The sequence below is a fragment of the Pseudorca crassidens genome, chromosome 5 (assembly GCF_039906515.1).
Source record: "Pseudorca crassidens isolate mPseCra1 chromosome 5, mPseCra1.hap1, whole genome shotgun sequence".
Taxonomy (NCBI): domain Eukaryota; kingdom Metazoa; phylum Chordata; class Mammalia; order Artiodactyla; family Delphinidae; genus Pseudorca; species Pseudorca crassidens.
The window spans coordinates 73,421,367-73,444,456 of NC_090300.1; the positions used below are offsets into that span (position 1 = coordinate 73,421,367).

Below are 23,090 nucleotides of genomic sequence, written 5' to 3' on the forward strand. Positions count from 1 at the left end.
CTCAGCCTTTTGTAAATAGGAAATACAGCTGCTATCAGGTGGCATCATAATATTAGATTTGCCCACATTGGCATCCCATTCCTTTGCTTCCTTTGGTTTCTTCTCTATCACATTTCTATTGTGGAGATGAAGATGGAATCTGAGTTGATATCTAGCATAGTATAACAAAGAACACTGGCACGAGGAAAATGAGACCTGACTCTCATCCAAGGTTTTCTGCTAATACAATATGACACTGAGAACATTACTAACCCTGCCTGAGTTCAAATTTACCCTTATGGAAAAATAAGGTGGATACAATGACTTCTGACACCAACCACCTGGCTTTGCGCCAAACTTCACGGGTTAAGCCCTCCATAAGACTGCCCTCACTTCAAACAGCGGCCATAAATTTGGGTCACCGTTGCTTCTAACCAGCTGGCTACAGATTTAGGGCCTGCTGCTATCTTCTCAGTTTCAATAATAAGCTAGAATGATGCACAGAACTCAGGGAAACATTATACTTAATTTTACAGTTGAACTATAGCAAAAAGGATATAAATCAGAACGAGTCAAAGGGAAAGATGCATAGGGTAAGCCTACGAAGGTTTTAAATGTAAGGCTTCCATTTTTCCCAGGGTTGCATTACCTTCCCAGCACATTGATCTGTCAAAATATTTGGAGTATTACTAACCAGGGATGCCCACCTGAGCTTTGGTGTCCAAAGGTTCTGCTGGGGTTTTGTTATATAAGTATGATTGATTTAATCATTAACCACAGAGTTGAGCTCAGCCTTCAGGCTCCCTCTCATCTAGGTTGGGCTGATATCACATGGCTCAAAGCCCCAACCCTCTAATCACATGGCTGGTCTTTCTGGCATGGCCAGCTCCCATCCTGAGTCATCTCCTTGGCATAAACTATCTAGGGGCCCACTGTGAGTCACCTTGTCAGTATAAACTATCAGATGTGGCCTAAAGCATTCACCATGAATAACAAAGACATTCTGGGAAATTCCAAAGATTTACAGGTTACATCCCAGGAAGTGGAGACAAAGCCCAGCCACATTCTTTACTACACAGAAGGTGATACAAAATATGCTCTCTAGGAGCACTTTGATTCTACTTCCTACTCTTTATTTAAAGGGTCTAGGACATTTTTTTAAAGTGGAATAATCAGGAAAAGATAAAGCAAAGGAAGTGTGGCTGAAGGGAAAGCTCTCTCCCCTGTGATTGCTTTTCACAAAGTAGGCACAGAGGGAAAAGATGACTGTGGCATCAGAAACATACCCTGGCTGGGGAAAAAGAAAAGTGGCTGGAAAAAGTGGCAATGAATTAATGTGTCCAATAGCTTATTGGTCCATTATCTAAAGCATCGTCTACATTCCATTAACTCATGAATCAGTCACACTCATAGTTTTATATCCTGGGGCCCTTCTAATTGTGTACTAAAGGCCTTAGAACTATAGTAGATTGTGACTTGCTTCTCCTGCTCCAACCTTTCATTTTTAAATCTTATAATCTATCCTCTTTCCCATGCAAAACTTATTGGGCATTAATGGAATGTTCCACATATTAGGTGTATGAGATAAAAAAGTAGTGTCAACACAACTTAAACACACTGCTTTTTTTCTAAGCCATTTCTGAAGGAATAAGCAACTCATTGGAGGAAAGTAAATATTTTAAACATATGATAGTAACTTGCCTCTTACACCATACAGTCATATAATAAATCATCACAGACTTGCTACTCTGCTTTTCCTCCCAAGCAGGTAGGTAAAATATCACCCTGCTTTAAGTGTGTGTACATGTGTGTGAACACTACATTCTTTGTGATAAGAAGAGAGTAATGTTGCAATGGAAATGAACCACAGCCTTCGTTGAGGTTAATAAAATGGAATGCTTTCGCAGATGTATTACTGTGTATGTTTGCTTGTACAGATGTACAAGAGGTTAAAGAAGTGTTCTCTGTGCTTTTTCTTGTGATGGAACGATTTTTGGATATTATATACTCAGAAGCTTTTTAAATACCAGTTTGCAGTTTAATAGACACTATGTGAGGAAATATTCCTAAGATATAATATGAAACCTAATAAGAGTGAATCCTCAGATTCCCTTTTTCAATCATTTATTTAGCTAATACATAGCCTGGCTAAACCAGGCTATGTCCTAGCAACAGAGATATATGGAAAGACTTGCTCTTCTGGGACTTAACAGGGGTTGACAAAGTAAACATGTTCTATGATTTATTTAAAACAGGTTGATGATGTTAACATGTTTTATGAGGCATTTGATCTTAAGGATCAAATACCTTCTTCTTGATCTTAAGGATCAAATACCTTCTTCTTTAAGTTGGCACAAATACACATGTTATACAGGTATGTGATACAGAATGTCTAAGAATTTGAGGTAGACTGAGAAACATATTCTACCTATGTGCTGTCAGAAAATCCTTCACAAAAGACTGTCATTTGAAATGAATCTTGAAGCATGAGTAGTAGCTGCCTAAGGGATGAAACGAGATAAAGCCGGGCTTCCCTGGTGGCGCAGTGGTTGAGGGTCCGCCTGCTGATGCAGAGGACACGGGTTTGTGCCCCGGTCTGGGAGGATCCCACATGCCGCGGAGCGGCTGGGCCCGTGAGCCATGGCCATTGAGCCTGCGCGTCCGGAGCCTGTGCTCCGCAACGGGAGAGGCCACAACAGTGAGAGGCCCACGTACCGCAAAATAAAAAAAGAGATAAAGCAAGGGATGAAATATGTTTCAGTGAAAGATGACTTGGGAGCAGTGTGAACATAAGACGTCAAGGACTGGACTATTTGGCAAATATAGGGAATGGAAATAAATTGAATATTACCAGGAACTAGGATAGACTGAGTTTAGATAACTGCTGCCTAAAGGTAGATAGAGCAATGGAAAGGAGGGCACCAGTGATATAGAGAAGTCTCTGCTGCTGATTAGCTACAGGACTCAAGTGCATGATTGCCTAGTGCTCCGGTCTGCAGGCTGTCTCTGGAGCTTTCACGTGTGTGATCTCCTACAACCTCCACGCAATGAATTCACTGGGTTGACAGTGACCACATATGAAGCACCACACACAAGCCTCCCTTCCTTCTCCATCTCTCTCTTCCTCCCAGTTCTGCAGCCTCATCCAATTACTTTCTTTGTCTCCAAGTTTATTCTTAATGTTCTGTTTCTGGACATAATTAGTTCTCCTTTCTGGAATGCTCTGTTCACATCCTGCCTCAGAATTGACTTTTCAAGCCACTTTTTAAAGCCTTTCCAAGCTACCCAAGTTGAGGTTAATCCTTCTTTGTCCTTCGATAGTACCATCTGTACATCTGTTTCAACAGATCATTGTCAATCTTATGTCAGTTAGCATGTGTTTTTCCTACAGATGATAAACCCTTCAGGGGTAGTCACCATAGTTGGATTCTCAATAGTCCCTGTGACCATATTTGGCACATAATGTATACATTTGGTCGATAGAATTTAAACTGAAGAATATTTTTAATAAATTTGTCAAAGCACAGATCAGGCCTTTATAATAATTTGATTTTTATGTATATGTAAGACAGTCTTTTATAATATATGTTAAATTTTATTCTAGACTTTTACCCAAAATAGAAAACATGCTATCAGTTAATTGAGGACAAAATATTCAGACACAAGATTATCTTTTTTGCACTTCAAACTATAAATTCATTTTCCATTTTCAAAGCCATAAACTATGTTCTTTGATAGCCAGTCCAACCAGAAGGTTTTACTATACAATTTTATACTCCTTTTGTTGATGTACCAAGATAAGTTATTGCTTTATGAGCTATAGCCTATTAACAGGCATTCATATTGAGCAACATCTTTTGCATAAAACATTCCTGAGGAAATACAATTACTTCAATGTTATTATTAAAGCAGCAAGGAAATATATCACTCAAGTAAAGGAAAATCCTATACTAACTACATTCTTTTTGCTCCTAGTGTCAAATGCCTTTTAACCAATTAATAGCTCTTCCCTAGCAAACTGATTTCTCCTTTTGTTTTATTCCTTCATGGGATTTAACACAGGATTTAACTCTAAAAGCATCTACATCCCTAACTTGCTAGTTCCTATTTTGTGTTATAAAGTTCATAAGTAAACCTGATCCGTCTCCAGTTTTCTTTATTTAATGCGATGAAAATTTATCCTTACCATTTGGTTTAGCAGTTATATAGGTGATACACGTTTTAGAGACAGAGACAGATTATTTGCTGTTTAAGTCAAAATTGGAAGTGTCAATGAGATAGTAATTTTTAGATCTACCAAATTAAATTCTTTCCATAATGATCAGTTGCCCCACTGTAGCATCAATATGATTAGCTTTGATTTTAGGAATTTGTATATTTTATCTTTTAATAGCATCCTTGGAATTATTTTCCTAAGAATAAGAATACGACAAAGAGGGAAAAAAAAAGAATTAAACAGAATCAATAGAGCTTGATACTTCTGTTTAGGAGTCACGTGGGCCAAATTAACTTCCCTCTCTTTGGTTTAGTTTCCCCTTGTCTAAAAGGAGCTCAGACCTGATGTTTAGGGCCCTCCTCTATTGAGTTCTCTATGATTTCTAGGAGATGGCTCTTCTTTAGTGCATTTAGTCATGAACTACTCCAGATAAACCCAGTTTTCAAACACCCACCTGATTCTCTACACATCCTCGATAAATTATTTGATAACTTTATACAACTGGTCGCCTAAATTTTTAAAAAAATAGCTGGCTATTCTTGTTTTACCTATCTTGGGCAAAATTTTTCTTTTAGATTGTTTGTTCTATTTGGTCCATCCTAAAGATCAATCTTCTACCCAGAGAAGTAAACAAATAGATATTTAATTAATGAGTAGAATGGTCTCTTCTCATTTTGTTCGGAATATTCTCAAACAGGAGAACTAAGATTCTTAGTTTATTTTTTAACCTCTAACAGTTCAAGCACTCTCTTCATTCTAAAATAGTAGAAAACTACAACAATATCCTGCTGACCCATTTGTGCCTAAGAAAAATCTGTATTTTAAGTGTTTAACAATGCTTCCCGGCCTCTTCAGGCTATAGCTATTAATGAAGTTCTATACTCATCAATAAACTAAAATTCCAGTTCTTTTCATGTACATACCTCCTCTTCCTGTCCTGACTCTTATTTCTCCTTCAAGGACTCATAAATGAGTGTCTCACAATGAAAGTCAGCAATAATCATCATGAGATGGTCCCCATGTTTTTATTCTCTTGCTTCATATAACCCATTTTCATATCAATCTCTGCTCTCCGAGAAACCACCATGAAAATAAGTCCTCTAGGGCTTCCCTGGTGGCGCAGTGGTTGAGAGTCCACCTGCTGATGCAGGAGACACGGGTTCGTGCCCTAGTCCGGGAAGATCCCACATGCCGCAGAGCGGCTGGGCCCGTGAGCCATGGCCGCTGAGCCTGCACATCTGGAACCTGTGCTCCGCAATGGGAGAGGCCACAGCGGTGAAAGGCCCGTGTGCCACAAAAAAAATAATAATAATAATAATAAGTCTTCTAGGAGAATACTCTAGTATGTTTGGCCTCATAAAAGAGAGAACATCCTCTTTCAAGTGAGTCGTTTTGTCATCTGAACTAGGAATTAATACCCAGAGACATAAAATATTTTATAAAGGTATGTTCTTCAACTTCAAAACTAATCTTTTTCTTTATTGGGCATTAAATCCATTTTGAGTGGGGAGGTAGAATCTATGTCAATTCTCCCATTTCCTCATCTCTCCTTTGTTTCACTTTATGAAAAGGACAGATGAAGGTAGGAAAGGAGGAAGCCTGCTCTCTTCAGAGATTTTAGTCCTTAAACACAAATACCCTGCTATATGTCAACTCAGTCTGGGCTCAACTAGGAACCTCTGCTACTGGAAGTTTGTATTGTTTTCAATAACTGTTTATCAAAAAAATTATTTGAGTCCCCATGAACATGACACTGGTGGGCTCTAAGTCCATTAAGCATCCATATTCCACATATTCTAGGAACTTACTACATCTCATATTCAAGATGTCCAGAATTATATTTTATAGCTCATAGAGCTAAATTGCAACTTTTTTTAGATAAAAACAGCACACTAACTACCCATTTAGTCAATGATCTCCTTCTGCAGACCTTATCCCTCTTCAAAATAGCCTTTAACCGAAGTCTAAAAAATGAGGCCATTGAGGACAAGAAATTGCTTTCACATAGTCTTGCCAACTAGTTCACAAGCTCTTCTTACTCAGAACCTTACCAAATTACTAGAAACTATACTGCAATGTAAAATATACCATAAGTGGTGCCAACAGGTTTGGGTTCACATTCTACAGATAAACTTACTATGGATTACAGCACATGAAAGACTGCTCAATATCACCAATTATTATTCAGTTGGCCAAAAAGGGCATACAGGGGACCTTCAAGATGGCAGAGGAGTAAGACGTGGAGATCACCTTCCTCCCCACAAATACATCAAAAGTACATCTACATGTGGAACAACTCCTACAGAACACAGACTGAACACTGGCAGAAGACCTCAGACTTCCCAAAAGGCAAGAAACGTACATGGGTAGGGCAAAAGAAAAAAGAAAAAACAGAGACAAAAGAATAGGGACAGGACCTGCACCTCTGGGAGGGAACTGTGAAGGAGGAAAAGTTTGCACACATTAGGAAGCCCATTCACTGACGGGGACGGGTGGTAGGCTGGGGGGAACCTTCGGAACCATGGAGGAGAGCACAGCAACAGGGGTGCAGAAGGCAAAATGGAGAGATTCCCGCACAGAGGATCAGTGCCAACCAGCACTCACCAGCCCGAGAGGCTTGTCTGCTCACCCGCCAGGACGGGTGGGGGCTGGGAGCTGAGGCTCCAGCTTCGGAGGTCAGACCACAGGGAGAGGACTGGGGTTGGCTGCATGAACACACCGTGAAGGGGGCTAGTGCACCACGGCTAGCCAGGAGGGAGTCCGGGAAAAAGTTTGGAACTGTCTAAGAGGCAAAGACCATTGTTTCAGGGTGCACAAGGAGAGGGGATTCAGAGCACCGCCTAAACTAGCTCCAGAGATGGAAGTGAATTGCGGCCCTCAGCGCAAACATCAGAGACAGGCATGAAACGCTAAGGCTGCTGCTGCAGTCACCAAGAAGCCTGTGTGCAAGCACAGGTCACTATCCACACCTCCCCTCCCCCTGGGAGCCTGTGCAGCCCACCACTGCCAGGGATCTGTGATCCAGGGACAACTTCCCCAGGAGAACACACAACGTGCCTCAGGCTGGTGCAACACTGGCCTCTGCTGCCGCAGGCTTGCCCCGCATTCCATACCCCTCCCTCCCCCTGGCCTGAGAGAGCCAGAGCCCCCTAATCCACTGCTACTTTAACCCCACCCTGTCTGAGAGAAGAACAGATGCCCTCAGGCGACCTACACACAAAGGTGGGGCCAAATCCAAAGCTGAACCCCGGGAGCTGTGCGAACAAAGAAGAGAAAGGGAACTTTCTCCCAGCAGCCTCAGGAGCAGCAGATTAAACCTCCACAGTCAACTTGATGTACCCTCCATCTGTGGAATACTTTAATAGACAATGAATCATCCCAAAATTGAGGCAGTGGGCTTTGGGAGCAAATGTAGACTTGAGGCTTACTTTCTGCATCTAATTTGTTTCTGGTTTTATGTTTATCTTAGTTTAGTATTCAGCACTTATTATCATTGGTATATTTGTTTATTGATTTGGTTGTTCTCTTCATTTTTATATATATATTTTTTCTTTTTTCTCTTTTTGTCAGTGTGTATGTGTATGCTTCTTTGTGTGATTTTGTCTGTATAATTTTGCTTTTACCATTTGTCTTAGGGTCCGTCTGTCTTTTTTTGTTTGTTTGTTTGTTTTTAGTAGTTTTTAGTGCTTGTTATCATTGGTGGATTTGTTATTTGGTTTGGTTTTTCTCTTTCTTTTTTTATTACTGTTTTATTTTTATATTTTTAATAATATTTTTTATTTTAATAACATTATTTATTTTACTTTATTTTTTATTTTTTCTTTTTTTTTCTCCCTTTTTTCTGAGCTGTGTAGCTGACAGGGTCTTGGTGCTCCAGCCAGGTGTCAGGCCAGAGCCTCTGAGGTGGGAGAACTGAGTTCAGACAATGGTCCACCAGAGACCGCCTGGCCCCACGTAATATCAAAGAGTAAAAGCTCTCCCAGAGACCTCCATCCCAATGCTAAGACCCAGCTCCACTAAACAACCAGCAAGCTACTGTACTGGAAACACTATGCCAAACAACTAGCATGACAGGAACACAACCCCACCCATTAGCAGAGAGCCTGCCTAAAATAATAATATGGTCACAGACACCCCAAAACACACCACTGGACATGGTCCTGCCCAACAGAAAGACAAGATCCAGCCTCATCCACTAGAACACAGGTACCAGTCCCCTCCACCAGGAAGCCTACACAACCCATTGAACCAACCTTACCCACTGGGGGAAGATACCAAAAACAATGGGAACTATGAACATGCAGCCTGCAAAAAGGAGACCCCAAACACAGTAAGTTGAACAAAATGAGAAGTCAGAGATAATACGCAGCAGATGAAGGAGCAAAGTAAAAACCCACCAAAACAAACAAATGAAGAGGAAATAGGCAGTCTGCCTGAAAAATAAGTCATGGTAAAGATAGTAAAGATGATCCAAAATCATTTTATACAATGGAGAAAATACAAGAAACACTTAAAAAGGACGTAGAAGAACTAAAGAGCAAACAAAAAATAATGAACAACACAATAAATGAAATCAAAAATTCACTAGAAGGAATCAATAGCAGAATAACTGAGGCAGAAGAGCAGATAAGTGACCTGAGAGATAAAATAGTAGAAATAACTGCTGCAGACAAGAATAAAGAAAAAAGAATGAAAAGCATTGAGGACAGTCTAAGAGACATCTGGGGGAACATTAAATGCACCAACATTCTAATTATAGGGGTCCCAGTAGAAGAAGAGAAAAAGAACAGAACTGAGAAAATATTTGAAGAGATTATAGTTGAAAACTTCCCTAATATGGGAAAGAAAATTGTCAATCAAGTCCAGGAAGTGCGGAGTCCTATACAGGATAAATACAAGGAGAAACACGCCAAGACACATAATAATAAAACTATCAAAAATTAATACAAAGAAAAATATTAAAATCAGCAAGGGAAAGCAACAAATAATATACAAGGGAATCCCCATAAGGTTAACATCTGATCTTTCAACAGAAACTCTGCAAACCACAAGGGAGTGGCAGGAAGTATTTAAAGTGATGAAAGGAAAAACCTACAACCAAGATTGCCAACAAGGATCTCATTCAGATTTGATGGAGAAATTAAAACCTTTACAGACAAGAAAAAGCTACGATAATTCAGCACCACAAAACCAGATTTAAAACAAATGCTAAAGGAACTTCTCTAGGTAGGAAACACAAGAGAAGGAAAAGACCTACAATAACAAACCCAAAACAATTAAGAAAATGGTAATAGGAATATACATATCAATAATTACCTTAAATGTAAATGGATTAAATGCTCCACCCAAAAACATAGACTGGATGAATGGATACAAAAACAAGACCCATATATATGCTGCCTACAAAGGACCCACTTCGGACCTAGGGACACATACAGAGTGAAAGTGAGGAGATGGAAAAATATATTCCATGCAAATGGAAATCAAAAGAAAGCTGGAGTAGCAATTCTCAGACAAAGTAGACTTTACAATAAAGACTATTACAAGAAACAAAGAAGGACACTACATAATGATCAAGGAGTCAACCCAAGAAGAAGATATAATGATTGTAAATATTTATGCACCCAAGAGAGAAGCACCTCAGTACATAAAGCAAATGCTAACAGCCATAAAAGGGGAAATCAACAGTAACACAATAATAGTAGGGGACTTTAACACCCCACTTTCACCAATGGACAAATCCCCCAAAATGAAAATAAATAAGAAAACACAAGCTTTAAATTATACATTAAACAAGATGGAACTAATTGATATTAATAGGACATTCCATCCAAAAACAACAGAATACACTTTCTTCTCAAGTGCTCAAGAACATTCTCCAGGATAGATCATATCTTGGGTAACAAATCAAGCGTTTGTAAATTTAAGAAAATTGAAATTTTATCAAGTATCTTTTCCAACCACTATGAGACTTTTCCAACTATGAGACTAGATATCAATTACAGGAAAAAATCTGTAAGAAATACAAACACATGGAGGCTAAACAACACACTACTTAATAACCAAGAGATCACTGAAGAAATCAAACAGGAAATCAAAAAATACCTCGAAACAAATGACAATGAAAACACGACCCAAAACCTATGGGATGCAGCAAAAGCAGTTCTAAGAGAGAAGTTTACAGCAATACAATCCTACCTTAAGAAAAAAGAAACATCTCAAATAAACAACCTAACCTTACACCTAAAGCAATTAGAGAAAGAAGAACAAAAATACCCCAAAGTTAGCAGAAGGAAAGAAATCATAAAGATCAGATCAGAAATAAATGAAAAAGAAATGAAGAAAACAATAACAAAGATCAATAAAACTAAAAGCTGGTTCTTTGAGAAGATAAACAAAACTGATAAACCATTAGCCAGACTTATCAAGAAAAAAAGGGAGAAGACTCAAGTCAATAGAGTTAGAAATGAAAACAGAAAGTAACAACTGACACTGCAGAAATACAAAGGATCATGAGAAATTACTACAAGCAACTGTATGCCAGTAAAATGGACAACCTGGAAGAAATGGACAAATTCTTAGAAAAGCGCAAACTTCCAAGATGGAACCAGGAAGAAATAGAAAATATGAACAGACCAATCACAAGCACTGAAATGGAGACTATGATTAAAAACCTTCCAACAGGGCTTCCCTGGTGGCGCAGTGGTTGAGAGTCCACCTGCCGATGCAGGGGACACGGGTTCATGCCCTGGTCCGGGAAGATCCCACATGCTGCAGAGTGGCTGGGCCCGTGAGTCATGGCCACTGAGCCTGCATGTCTGGAGCCTGTGCTCCGCAACGGGAGAGACCACAGCAGTGAGAGGCCCGTGTACCGCAAAAAAAAAAAAAAAGAAAGAAAGAAAAATCTTCCATCAAACAAAAGCCCAGGACCAGATGGCTTCAGAGGCAAATTCTATGAAACATTCACAGAAGAGCTAACACCTATCCTTCTCAAACTCTTCCAAAATATAGCAGAGGGAGGAACACTCCCAAACTTTTTCTACGAGGCCACCATCACCATGATACCAAAACCAGACAAAGATGTCACGAAAAAAGAAAACTGCAGGCCAATATCACTGATGAACATAGATGCAAAACTCTAAACAAAATACTAGCAAACAGAATCCAACAGCACATTAAAAGGATCATACACCATGATCAAGTGGGGTTTAATCCAGGAATGCAAGGATTCTTCAATATATGCAAATCAAACAATGTGATGCACCATATTAATAAACTGAAGGATAAAAACCATATGATCTTCTCAATAGATGAAGAAAAAGCTTTTGACAAAATTCAACACCCATTTATGATAAAAAGCCCTCCAGAAAGTAAGCATAGAGAGAACTTACCTCAACATAATAAAGGTCATATAAGACAAACCCACAGCCCACATCATTCTCAATGGTGAAAAATTGAAAGCATTTCCACTAAGATCAGGAACAAGACAAGGTTGCCCACTCTAACCACTATTATTAAACATAGTTTTGGAAGTTTTAGTCACAGCAATCAGAGAAGAAAAAGAAATAAAAGGAATCCAAATTGGAAAAGAAGAAGTAAAGCTGTCACTGTTTGCAGATGACATGATACTATATACATAGAGAATCCTAAAGACTCTACCATAAAACTACTAGAGCTAATCGATGAATTTGGTAAAGTAGCAGGATACAAAATTAATGTACAGAAATCTCTTGCATTACTATACACTAATGATGAAAAATCTGAAAGAGAAATTAAGGAAACACTCCCATTTACCACTGCAACAAAAAGAATAAAATACCTAGGAATAAACCTATGTAAGGAGACAAAAGACCTGTATGCAGAAAATTATTAGACACGGATGAAAGAAATTAAAGACGATACAAATAGATGGAGAAATATACCATGTTCTTGGATTGGAAGAATCAACATTGTGAGAATGCCTATACTACCCAAAGCAATCTACAGGTTCAATATAATCACTATCAAACTACCAATGGCATTTTTCACAGAACTAGAACAAAAAATTTCACAATTTGTATGGAAACATAAACGACCCTGAATAGCCAAAGCAATCTTGAGAAAGAAAAATGGAGATGGAGGAATCAGATGCCCTGACTTATGACTATACTACAAAGCTACAGTAATCAAGACAGTATGGTACTGGCACAAAAACAGAAATATAGATCAATGGAACAGGATAGAAAGCCCAGAGATAAACCCACACATATACGGTCACCTTATTTTTGATAAAAGAGGTAAGAATATACAATGGAGAAGAGACAGCCTGTTCAATAAGTGGTGCTGGGAAAACTGGACAGCTACATGTAAAAGAATGAAATTAGAACACTCCCTAACACCATACACAAAAATAAACTGAAAATGGATTAAAGACCTAAATGTAAGGCCAGACACTATAAAACTCTTAGAAAAAAAAAAGGCAGAACACTCTATGACATAAATCACAGCAAGGTCCTTTTTGACCCACCTCCTACAGAAATGGAAATAAAAACAAAAATAAACAAATGGGACCTAATAAAACTTAAAAGTTTTTGCACAGCAAAGGAAACCATAAACAAGACAAAAAGACAACCCTCAGAATGGGAGAAAATATTTGCAAATGAAGCAAGTGACAAAGGATTAATCTCTAAAATTTACAAGCAGCTCATGCATCTAAATATCAAAAAAAACAAACAACCCAATCCAAAAACACATGAAAGGATGCTCAACATCACTAGAGAAATGCAAATCAGGACTACAATGAGGTATCACCTCACACCAGTCAGAATGGCCATCATCAAAAAATCTACAAACAATAAATGCTTTAGAGGGTGTGGAGAAAAGGGAACCCTCTTGCACTGTTGGTGGGAATGTAAATTGATACAGCCACTATGGAAAACCGTATGGAGGTTCCTTAAAAAACTAAAAATAGAACTACCATACGACCCAGAAATCCCACTCCTGGACATATACCCTGAGAAAACCTTAATTCAAAAAGAGTCATGTACCACAATGTTCATTGTAGCTCTATTTACAAAAGCCAGGACATGGAAGCAACCTAAGTGTCCATCGACAGATGAATGGATAAAGAAGATGTGGCACATATATACAATGGAATATTACTCAGCCATAAAAAGAAACAAAACTGAGTTATTTATAGTGAGGTGGATGGACGTAGAGTCTGTCATACAGAGTGAAGTAAGTCAGAAAGAGAAAAACAAATACCGTATGCTAACACATATATATGGAGTCTTAATAAAAGGTTATGAAGAACCTAGGGGCAGGACAGGAATAAAGATGCAGACGTAGAGAGCAGACTTGAGAACACAGGGAGGGGGAAGTGTAAGGTGGGACAAAGTGAGATAATACCATTGACATATATACACTACCAAATGTAAAATAGATAGCTAGTGGGAAGCAGTCGCATAGCCAAAGGAGACCATCTCAGTGCTTTTTGTCCACCTAGAGGGGTGGGATAGGGAGGGTGGGAGGGAGACGCAAGAGTGAGGAGATATGGGGATATATGTATATGTATAACTGATTCACTTTGATATAAAGCAGAAACGAACACACCATTGTAAAGCAATTATACTCCAATAAAGATGTTAAAAAAATTAAAAATTAAAAAAGAAGTGGGCATAAAATCAAGGAGTTACATTAGCTAAGAAATACAGAGTTTATAAAGGAATGATTAAAAATCATCTATGTTGAGTCTTTTCCATAATAACTTTTTAATCAACTCTAAGAGAATCCCGATCTTTTCCTTGATTACTAAGACAAGGTAAAAGTGCCATCTTAAGCATATTTAGTGCCCAATGCTAACATTTTGATTGTGTATGTGTGTGTATGTCTGTGTGTACTTAGCATATGAAATAAACATTGAAAACTATTTCCCAGATAGTTTCACATTTTTTGATTTTTAAAATTTGCCTCTGTATTTCCTCATGTTATTTTTCCATGTCTTTTTTGAATCTTTCTTTTTTTATATACTTTTGTAAATAGTTTTTTTTTTTTTAGATCTAGTGATATGTCTTAATTTTGTTCCATTTATTTAATTCATTCTTTTGGTGGATTCGGGGCATAATAAGTTCGATTCTTATTGGTAGATATAAGATGCTGGAAGGGTATCCAGGGAGAAATGACAAATATCTCCAGTTGGAAATATAAGGGTAAGGTAGATGTTAGGGTGGTAAATATAGATCTGGAATCAGGAGCATATGGGTAACAGCTGAAATTATGACAGCAAATAATATCACCTCATTAGCAGAATAGAACAAGAAAAGGAGTAGATGAAGGTGGAACCCATCGTCGGTTTAAGGAGCAGGTAAAGGAAAAGGAGTTGGTCAGAGACTGAGAAGGATGGTCAGAGAGTGATGCAAGACCTGGATGATACGTAGGGGTTGATCAGTAGGGTCTAATGATATGTATCAATAGATTGAAGCCCAAAACAGATCATCGAATTGGAAATTGAGGTCAACTGCAACTGACACAAGTTCATCCAGATTGCTATGACAAAATTACCATAGGCTGGATGGCTTAAACAACAAATATTTATTTCTCTTAGTTCTGGACTGAAAGCTGGAAGTTCAGGAGCAGGATTCCAGTGCAGTCAGGTTCTTGGTGAACACCTTCTTCCTGGTTAACAGATGCTGTATCCTTACATGGTGGGCAGAGAGGGAGAAGGAGAGAGAGAATGAGAGAGAGAAAGACAGAAAGACAAAGAGCTAGCTCTCTGGTCTCTTTTTTCTTTTTTTTTTTTTTTTTGAATTTTTGAATTTTATTTTATTTTTTTATACAGCAGGTCCTTATTAGTCATCCATTTTATACACATCAGTGTATACATGTCAATCCCAATCGCCCAATTCATCACACCCCCACCCCCACCCCTCGCTGCTTTCCCCCCTTGGTGTCCATACATTTGTTCTCTACATCTGTGTCTCTATTTCTGCCCTGCAAACTGGTTCATCTGTACCATTTTTCTAGGTTCCACATATATGCATTAATATACGATATTTGTTTTTCTCTTTCTGACTTACTTCACGCTGTATGACAGTCTCTAGATCCATCCATGTGTCTACAAATGACCCAATTTCATTCCTTTTTATGGCTGAGTAATACCCCATTGTATATATGTGCCACATCTTCTTTATCCATTCGTCTGTGCCAGAATAATAATGTGCCTGGCAACCTAATGGCAGAATAAAGTTGTTTTCAGAGGTGTGAGACCCACAGCAAGGAAGAACCCTTTCACTCTCACCCCTAGTGCCAGAATAAAGGGACCTTCAGAGGTGTGATGTACAAAACAAGTAGGAACCCATCCCCTCTCACTCCCAGTGCTAGAATATAGGGGTTTTCAGAGGTGTGATGCCCACAGCAAGGACCAGCCCTTCCCCTCTCACCCCCAGTGCCGGAATAAAGGGGTTTTCAGGGTTTTGCTGCACACAGCAAGGAGGAGCCCTTCCCCTCACAACCTCAGTACCAGAATAAAGGGATCTTCAGAAGTGTGATGTACACAACAAGGAAGAAAACTTCCCCTGTCCCCGCCAGTGCCGGTATAAAGGCGTTTTCAGAGAAGTGATGCCCACAGCAGGATAGAGCCCTTCCTCTCTCATACGCAGTGCCAGAACAAAAGGGTTTTCTGAGGTGTGATGCCCACAGAAAGGAGGAGTCCTTCCCGTTTCAAGCCCAGTGCCGGGAAAAAATGGGTTTTCAGTTGTGTGAGGCCCACAGCAAGGAGGAACCCTTCTCCTCTGACCCCCAGTGCCAGAATAAAGAGGTTTCCTAGTCCATTATAAGCAGATATCTTCATCTGTCCCCCCACTTCAGTGAGGAGATGAATGGCCAAATTAAAAATCAGTGCACCAAATCTCATTCATATTTCAGTGGTGCTTCCCTTTCAGTATAGTGAGTTTTTTAAATGAAATGTATAAATTGAAAAATTAAATGATATCAAATATATCATTTTCTGAAGACTTAAAAGAAAGGTGATAACGAAATTCTGACTTCTACAAACAAGTTTGGGCACTAGAATAAATATTTTCTTTGTTCATATAGATAAATCGTTAAGTACTTGGCTACCTATGGCAGGAATGAAGGAAAGGAGGAAGGGAGAAAAGCATTGCCATACTGTTCTGTAGTGGGCTCCTGCGGAAGGGCCTTCTAGCAGATTATGGGGGTTTATAAGGATATGGCACGCCTCTTTGGAACTTTGTACCCAGCCCAAAGTGTAAACAAAGTGAAACAAACACCTGAAATCTTAATGTTCTCTTGGTGAAATCCTAAACCACCAGGAAAAATCTAGTGCCAGCTTACTGTCCTAGTCTCAGATTCTCAATTTTGTGAGTGTGCCTTTTGAAAGCTGAAATCTTATTACATAAAATATGGTAGGGCAATGTGATTACATGAATGTAAAAAATACTGACGGTTTGCTAGACTCACTTTCTATGATGTAATCTCAATGACTCCTTACATTTCTTTACTGCTTTATGAGACATCAAGGCTTTCATTATTTATTATCTTATTTGAGCCCCACAATAGTTTTGTGAGTTATAAAAGATAGATATTGTCAAGTTTGTTCTATTGAAAAGGAAAAGAGATAAGTAAAGGAACTACATGATTTGGCTAAAGTTACAGAGGTAGAGAGTATTGAAGCAATAATTCAAACCAAGTTCTATAAATCCTATAAAACATTCTTTTCTCAAACACAGTGAAGAATAGCTCAACAAGCCTCAAAATATATATGGCAACAAGAGTGGAAATAATCAAATACAAGTCTTAAGACTTGCAGTTGCCCTCTCAAATCTCTCTGTGGCCACAATAATCCTCAAGTCATTTTAATTTTTTTTCTCTTGTCCTACTTGCAAACCCTAAAAAATGTACAGCGGCATTTTTCTCCGCCAGCATAGAACTAAGTCATTCCCAAGATTTAACTGTGACATATTCAACCTAAGTCTTGTACCTGAGCTCCAGGAACCACGACTTTGTCTTTCAGTAAGACAGCAGGGACGTTCTTTCATCTCACTCTACTTGTCCAAAACCTAGAAACCAGAGATAAAGAATAAAAGAATTGACAAAATGTAATCTCTTCTATTTTTCCTTCACCCCCAGCTACAGTTTTCTGATTCATTTCAACTTTTTGCAGTACATAAAGGTATAGAAACTTCAGCAAGACACCCAGTAGTAATAGTAGTAGTGGAGAGTCAGGCACTTTTAAGCTTTATGATTTGTGCTGGTCTGGCATTTCCCAAAGGCATTCCTTTGGGAATCAAAATACTTACCACAAAGCCTGTATGCTCCACAGGGAAATCGGATGACTGAGTAGAGCAAAGTTGTTCCAAAGCCTCATGTATCACTTTGGGAAAATCAAAGTTTCTCGTGAAACGCTAAATATGAATCAGCACTTTTGACAAATCAATTCTTACCCTACATTATAATTCCTAACCCCTTTGGAATTGCAGCTTGTTTTAACATCTCTGGATAAGTAAAATGTTGTTCTATCACATGGAAACAGCAAATTGCTATTTCAAAAACCAGTGTTTGCCAATCATGTTGAAACTTCATGGAGACTGTGTTCTTTTTCACGGTTACCATGTGACACACTTAATCACAAAGCCACAGTTCTCAATAGCGTGAAGTGCAGACTTGGTATATATTCAACCAGGAATACCTTTTGAACTCTAATTCCCTGATGACAGCCTTGGGCCATTTTACCTTTCAAGGAAGCCTATCAGAAAAAAAAATAAGTGAAAGCAAGAAAGTAAATTTAACTAAATTAAATTTACCAGAGCTATTCCAATCCTTAAGTTATATTATTCTGTAAAATGAAAGATGTCATGGGGTTATGTATGGTATTGAAGAAAAATAATCTTTGCTTTAAGACAAATTACTTAAGTTCAAATTCTTCATCAAATATTTGTGTAATCTGTAGTTGGTCAAAACACATCTATGTTTTCTTTTTCCTCATCTGAAAAATTATATTTTAAACTAATTTGATTGTAACCTAAAATCCTGACAAGGTTCTTGTAAGACTCAAATAAGGTAATAGATTTGAAAGGCTCTTCAACATTGTAAAGGGTTGTTTCAGTCTATGGAATATCTACTTGTTAGTTTAAAGCACAAGGCCATGAAGAATTAGAATTTGAGCACCTGGAGAGAGAAGAGGGAGAAGTAATGGTGCTTCAGGCTGATGGTATAAGCCAAAGTGCCTGTAGTTAGTAAAAATATGGTTTTCTTTGGGAAATGGTGAATGGTCCCATGTAGTAAGAATGTAAAGCCGAGTATAGTGAAGAGGCAAACAAAATAAGTGGTAAGCAAAATGATAAGTTGGTGTCAGATCACAAAGGGCCTCAGATGTTATGCTACTCTTAGCTGGCCCCAAACTTTTATACTGTTAAGCCCCAGAGTCACTTTCCAGGGCTCCAGAAGATTCTCCTTGGCAACAGGCCCAGGAAATCAGACTGCTTCTCAGGACAGCTGTTAACATATAACTCATTCTGTTCCATTCTACGCTTACTATATACGTGTTCCCTGCCCATTCCTGTAACAAAGAAAAGCCAATAGGTAAAAGTCTCAGTATAATCTCAAGCAGGCACAAAGATTATGTTTTGGTTTTTTTTTTTTATGAGGAAGTTTGCAGAAACTTACCTACTAAGTTAAAATTTGTATTTGATCACACTGGAAATAGTGTAAAGTATAAATCAATTAACACTATTAAAACTTAGCTGTCTAAATAACTGCTAAATTAGTAAAAGTTAGTATGAACATTGATTTTTTTGCATCCCAAACTAGAATAGCTTTCCAGAAGGGTAAAATGTCATGTCTAAAAATTAAATCAATGTTAGTATTTGAGAAATACTAATATATTTGAAAAAGAAAGAGGAAATATTTCTTGAAAATACTTTAAAATTGTAATATGTTATTCTAGATTAACATATTTGGCAAGTACATCTAATTCACACAGCAGGGTTAATACCAATAAGCAAAAACCCTGTGAAACATTTTAAATTATAAAGATAAACCATTAGCTTTTCAGACAGAAACAATTATTTGGTAGAATAGGGCGATAGAAAAAAATCTTGACATATTTCTTTAACATCAAATTATAATACCAAAATGGTTGTCCTTTTATTACAGAGTAATTGGTATCAATGAAAGAAAAAATACTGCCTATTCTTGGCTATACAAAAATAGGGTTAGATAAAAAATAATTTCCTCAATTATGATGACAGATTTTTTTAAATTATAGGAACAAATATCTGAGCCTCATGTCTCAAATGGTGAACTATCATACGCAGTGACGATTTAGGGAAGGAGGCATTTGGAGAAGTGGACTTTTCTTACAAGTTAAAAAATCATATTCAAATTTGGTGGAACTTAAATTCCAGTTATTAAAGTCAATAAAAAGAGGTATGAGGGGCAAAAGACCACTCTCTTTTCAAGCAAAAATCATTTGAGAGGAGCAGTGTCCATTTTCCCAATGAATGCCAGATCTTTTCAGAGTTTTTTTTTATTAATATCTCTGACAATCACTCCCTCTATTTATCTTCTAGCTTTCAAATCTCTTTTCCTCTGCACAGAGATTGCTATAAAATCAAATTTATTTTTATCTTAACTAGGTTTTTTCATAAATATATTCTTTGGAATAACATGTTGTGACTCTAAGCTTTCTATTTTGTTTTAATCCATATAATTATATAACTGGAAACAGCTTTAGAACTCACTAATTCAATTTCCTTAAACTATGGAAACACTAGAGAAAGAATGTTAATTGTCCATGGTCAGTAATGTTTGGTAAAGTTTCGCTCAAAACCTCAATCTCTTGGCATCTAACTCAATGACTTTTCAATCTTCCTCTTAAGTCAGAGGTCCCTACCACCACTGCCATTGTTCTGTAATTCCCCAAGTATGTATGTCACATTATAATCCATACTCTCTCAAAGGCACAGAACCTAAGATCAATAATTAATGTCAAGTTAAATACTTTTGCGTTAAAAAGGTGTTATATCAAATAGTTGTTAAAATATAGCTTTACTCAAAAGCTTCACCTTATTTGGTCTCAGGTTATGATTATTCTGCATTCTCAATTTCCCTCACCCCATTAACTCCCCTCTTTAAATACCATTTTCCTTGCATTCTCATTGTAATAATTAAATGTATTGTGTCAGTATGAAGAAGGAAGCTTTCCCACTAAACTAATGAGTCTCCATAATATGTTTTTTAAACATAGTTAATGTATTCCTAGGAATGACTCTGGCTGTGTTTTGCTGACAGACATCAGGGTCTATCATACATAGCTAATTCCAGAGATAAATTAATTATCCCACTTAAGACATATTAATTATCCCATGCCCAGATACATGAATATTTCCTTCCTCAGAAAATTGCTGTTTTTATGGAAGGTATTTATTAACACGCCTTTCCTCAAAACATGAATTCCTGCCCTGGTCTCATGCATTGGTAACTGAGTAATACAACAAATCATATTTAAATATGAATCAAGTAATAGAGGTAAGAGAGCTAACCACATCTTAATGTGGTTAGAGACCACCGGAATGAAAAAATCAAGTTGAAAGATAGAGCAATAATTAACAAAAAGCAATCCTTTTTCTGGAGATTCATTGCCATATACCCACTCCCATTTGTAACCTCCTTGTCCCCAAAACACTTTGCTTTTATACACAAAACATTTTCTTCAAATGAAAATATACTGCAAACCCCAGTATGTAAAAGAGGTAAAAGCAGAGGTTGGTTGAAATGCTTGCTGACCAGAACCCTCTCTACAATGTCCATGCTGGAGCCTGATGGTGCTCACGGGAACACAGAGGACTCCAAAGAGCACAGTTTAAAGGCACAAGAAACTTGAGACTTAAAACCGTCTTAGAGGTGATATTGTCTAGCCTTCAAACAAAAATCTATTCTTCTTGAATTAGAGGAAAAGAAGGCACCCAAGGACATAGAAGCTCAGCATCACCAGTGAGGTAACACCCCATTCTGGTACCCTCTCCAACATTAAAGACATCCCTGACCACATGCTCCAGACTAATTCGGTTTTAGTAATGACACTGAATGAAATTTTGGATACATGCCAAAGCAAATTTAGTACTCATATTCAAGTATTAGTAATTTGAGGTTTCACCTCATTATTTCTCTAGTAAGTATTTACTGAGAAGTAGAGTGAAACGTCATTTAGGGAAACACCAGATACTCGCAAGCTGAGATTTAATGGGCTTTAGATTCCAACTATATTGCTGCTTAAAAAGTACTTGTTGCTCATTGGATGGTAAATGCTAAACACCAGGAAGAAATGATCACTGGAACTTCTAAACACAAAATCTTTTTGTAGTCCTTGGTCATACATATGACCATTCATTGAGTAATGTTTTAAAAGCTTTTATGAATTGATAATTTTTACTGAGGTTTTTTGTCACTTTGGTCAAAGAGTAAGTCCTTGTAACCCCTCAGGTAACCGTTAATTTGAACGTCTTGGTGAACTGACTTGTTATTTGGGTATTCTGTAGCCACAGCCACATAGAAACCCAAACTGTCTTTCTTTGCTTCTTCATAGTTCAATGGCTTTTCTCCCCATCTGGTGCCACTTCACCCTCCACTTCAGGATTAGTTCTGTTGCAATTAGTTTTTTTTTTTTTTTCTATCTTGTTTTTAATACAGTGGTATATCCACTCTGACGGTAAACCTGTCCAGACAAATCTCCACAACACACTTTGCAAAATCAGTGGTGATTAGCAAATTAGTTAGCTTTGGCACGGAGCTGTGCTCACTTGCCCGTGACAGCCTGGAAGCCAGCTTTGATGCTGGCAACAGAGCATCGAGAATGACAAGTTTCAAACTGTAAGAAATAGAGTTGTGTGTCCTTTTGCAAGATTGTGTCCAGTGATCGGCACGTGTGACAGGTGACATATTCCTTGATATATCTTGATGAAGCCAACGGATCTTAAATTCTCTTCTTAGTACATTTTTTTCACATCTCAGGGGATCAGACCACCTGGACTCATCTTGAGCAGTTGTTCAGCAGGCTTTGACTATGTTTGTCCCTGTTATTGAGCGCTTTGTTTCTAGAGCTTAGTTAAAAAGAAAGACATTTGAATAAATCAATTTCTGTTCAAAAACTATTTCCTCAGAAATGTCTCACAAAGACGTTTGTGAGGGTTAAGGAATAAGGAATGACAGCTGTTCTTTTGACACACTCAAAAGAACAGCTGTCATTCCTTATTCCTTAACCCTGCTTTATTTTTTTATAGCTCATATTATTGCCTGACATTATCTTGTATATCTATTCTTTATATTTATTTATTGTTTGTCTACCCATTTGAATGGAAGTTTTATGAAGATAAAGAATCTGGTTTGTTATTACTGTATTTCTAGCCCCTAAAGCAATGCATGACATATAATAGGTGCTTAATAAACACTTGTTGAATTACTATGTTGAATGAAAGGCTGGACATTTGTGTAAGTTCTCTACCAAAACATCATTTTCATTATTTCCTTATAAAAATTTGATGCTGAGGATTTTCCTCTGCTGGTTATCTATGCCTTTCATATAGGAAGCAGTTCCAGTACTTGGCATGCCCTTACAGCTGGACGAGGGGACCAAACACCTAAGGCGGTGTTTGGAAAAAGAGGCAATTTATCTTAGGGACCCAGACACAGGAAAATGAATTAAGAGTCTAGTTATTTGAGTAGGTGGTCTTGAACTAAGAAGGGGCTCTTTTACTAGAGTTGGGATATATGAACCGGCAGTCAAGTTGACTTGAGTGTGAACCTCTTTAGTACTGATCCAAAACTCTTTACAATGCTTTCCACTAAAGTCTGAACTGTTAAACAAGTTTGCACAGAACCAAGTTCAAGATAGGAATCCACT

General features: G+C 37.9%; 1 long non-coding RNA gene across 1 annotated transcript in view; it reads right to left on the reverse strand.

Annotated features, from left to right (window-relative positions):
* The window catches only part of LOC137224480 (uncharacterized), a 41,051-nt gene extending 23,694 nt beyond the window's left edge, over window positions 1-17,357 (reverse strand). Inside the window, exon 1 of the long non-coding RNA XR_010943357.1 lies at window positions 17,172-17,357. This is a non-coding gene — a long non-coding RNA (uncharacterized lncRNA). The remainder of the gene's footprint in view (window positions 1-17,171) is intronic.
* Between the last annotated feature and the right edge of the window lie 5,733 nt (window positions 17,358-23,090).